Here is a 3,053-nt window from a genome sequence, read left to right as displayed (position 1 = left end):
ACTCAAGTGTGGCAACAGTAGTGAGGTTGGCCCAGTATTGGACATTGTTTCATTCTGATGTGCATAAGGTCGCTATGAGTCGGTGCCGACTTGACTGCACCCAAAAGAAAAAATAAAACAACTTGGTCATGGTGTATTTTTTTGGGATGTGTGGATGGATTCTGTTGGCTATGATTTTGTTGAGAATTTTTACATCTATGCTCATGAGAGATATTGGTCTATAGATTTCTTTTTTTAGCAATGTCCTTCCCTGGTTTTGGTATAAGGATTATGCTTGCTTCATAAAAAGTATTTGGGAGTTTACCATCCTCTTCCATATTCTGGACTAATTTGAGTAGAATTGGTGACAGTTATTCCCTGAATGCTTAGTAGAACACACCCATGAAGACTTCTGGGCCTGGACTTCTTTTGGTTGGCAGTTTTTTGATGACCTGATCAATTTCTTCTTTTGTCATGGGTATGTTCAAGTTTTCTATTTCATTCTGAGTATGTTTGACTAGGTCATGTTTTTTCTAGAAATATATCCATCTCTTTTAAGTTTTCAAATTTGTTGGAATACAGCTCTACATATTATTCTGTTATTATCTTTTTGATTTCCTTTGTTTCCATTGAGACATTGCCCATGTTGTTTCTAATGCACATTATTTGTGTCCTCTCCCTCTTTTCTTTTGTTAGTTTTGCCAATGGTTTGTCAATTTTTTTAAACCTTTCAAAGAACCAGTTTCTTGTCCTGTTGATTCTTTCTATAGTTTTTCGGTTCTTCATCTCGTTTATTTCTGCTCTTTATTATTTCCTTTCTTTTGGTGATTGTAGGCTCCCTTTGCTGGTCTGTTTCTTATTGTTGGAGATGCTGTGTTAAGGTGTTAATTTTGATTCTTTCCTCTTTTTGGATGTGTGCATTAATCACAATAAATTTTCCTCTCAGCACTGCTTTGGCCGTGTTTCAAAGATTTTGGTATATTGTGTTTTCATTCTCGTTTGTTTCTAGGAACTTATGAATTCACGTTTAATTTCTTCTTTTACTCAGTTGCTTTTCAGCAGGGTTTTATTCAGTTTCCATGTATTCGACTTTATTTCCTTGGTCTTCTTATTATTGATTTCTAGTTTTATAGCATTGTGAGAAGGTGCTCTATAGAATTTTGATGTTTGCAAATTTATGGAGGCTTGCTTTGTGACCTAGCACATAGTCAATTCTGGGCAATACTCCATGTGAACTGGAGAAGAATGTATATTGTGCTGTTGTTGGATGAATGCTCTGTATACATCTATGAAGTCAAGTTGGTTGGTTGTGTTGTTCCATTCCTCTCTAACTTTGTCAAGTTTCTTTCTGGTTGTTCTGTCCCTTTTCGAGAGTGGTGTGTTAAAATGTTCCACTATAATTGTAGATTTATCTAGTTCTTTCTTGAGTTCTAGTAAGGTTTGCTTCATGTATCTTGGTGCTCTTTCATTGGAAACATAGATATTTATTATGGTTATGTCATCTTGCTCAATTGACCCTTTGATCATGAAATCTTGTCCTTCTTTGTCTCTTATGCTGGTTTTTATCTTAAAGTTTACGTTGTTGGAGATTAGTATTGCAACTCATGCTTGTTTATTGTTGCAGTTAGCTAGGTAAATTTTTTATCCATCCATTAACTTTTAGTCTGTTTTTGTCTTTGTGTGTAAAGTGTGTTTCTTGCAGGCAGCATATTGAAGAGTCTTGTTTTCTTATACCACTCTCCGTCCCTTCACTGGTATATTCAATCCATTGACATTCAACATAATTATCGATAGGTATGAATTAATTGCTGCCAACCAACTGATCTTTGTCAAAGTACCAAAGTATGTTGAATGGAGAGAAACTAGTCTCCACAAAAGATGATGCTGTCAAAACTGGAAACTAATATGCAAAAGATTGAAAACAGATCTTTATCTCACACTATATACAAAGCCAACTCAACATTAGTTAAACACCTAAATGTATTTGAATCCCAGAATTATAAAGGTCATCAATGAAAAAAATTGAGGGCAAATTTTAATGGTGTAATATGGAGCACACATAGAATATCAAACATTGTGAGACTGGCACAAACAAAAGAACACAAAATAGATGATTGGGTCATACTAATAATTAAAAATTTATGCACATCAAAAGATTTCACCAAGGTACATCTGTGTTTGTGCCTGAGCCTGGGTGGCCTGAGGGCACAAAGACACTGGGGAAGGGAGAAGGCAGAAGCATGGTGGCCAGTAAGAGCCACCCTACCATCCTTATATTGGTTGTTGTCACAACAACCACCTAGACACTGGGAGCCTTTATTCTGTGAGTGTTAGTTGTAAGCCTACTGCCCAAGCCCCAGCCCTCGGGCCAGTGGCTCTCAGTTTGGCCCCACTGCCAGCTCAAAGGTCAAGTTGGCTGAGCATCTGGCCCTCCCACCCCACCCACTGGCATGTGGATTGGCACCATGAAAAACATAAAATTATAGTTCCCTTCCATCCCATAGTGTAAAGAAGACATGGAGACACAGGAAATTTTACTTGGATTGTTTTAGGCCCATATTCTTCTGCTATGAAAAGCAAGCTATTTATACTACAGAAATATGGAATAACCTAAATAATAAGAACATATTGAGGCCAACTTTATGAAAACAAACTTTCAGCAATTATTTAGGTATTTAGTCTTGAGCATTGTAGATAATCCAGTTGAAAACACAAAACATTTTTTTCCCAATGACTTAAGAGTTTATTGATGGAAGTTTAAAAACTGGAGGAAAAGTTCTCATCCACAGAAATGCAGGGATTTCCAGGAGTGTTGCCTTTGTTATTGCATACATAATGGAAACATTTGGAATGAAGTATAGAGTTGCATTTTCATATGTTCAAGAAAGAAGATTTTATATGAATCTTAATGATGGATTTGTTAATCAACTTCAGAAATATGAAGCCATCTACTTAGCAAAATTAACAATATCAGATGATGTCACCATTGCCAATCAAAAGATATTTGTCTGTTCATTCTGGTACCACAGATACTTTGAAGAAAACATATGAAGAAGAACATGAAAACATGCAAG

The 3,053-nt window shown here is 36.1% G+C and overlaps 1 pseudogene; it reads left to right on the top strand.

Moving 5' to 3' along the window:
* Positions 1-2,444: 2,444 nt before the first annotated feature.
* Positions 2,445-3,053, top strand: part of LOC102830129 — a 26,192-nt pseudogene continuing 25,583 nt past the window's right edge.

The sequence above is a fragment of the Chrysochloris asiatica genome, unplaced genomic scaffold, assembly GCF_000296735.1.
Source record: "Chrysochloris asiatica unplaced genomic scaffold, ChrAsi1.0 scaffold00153, whole genome shotgun sequence".
Classification (NCBI taxonomy): Eukaryota; Metazoa; Chordata; class Mammalia; order Afrosoricida; family Chrysochloridae; genus Chrysochloris; species Chrysochloris asiatica.
Note: the sequence above shows the minus strand (reverse complement) of the source record. Positions and strands in the feature narration are given on the sequence as shown.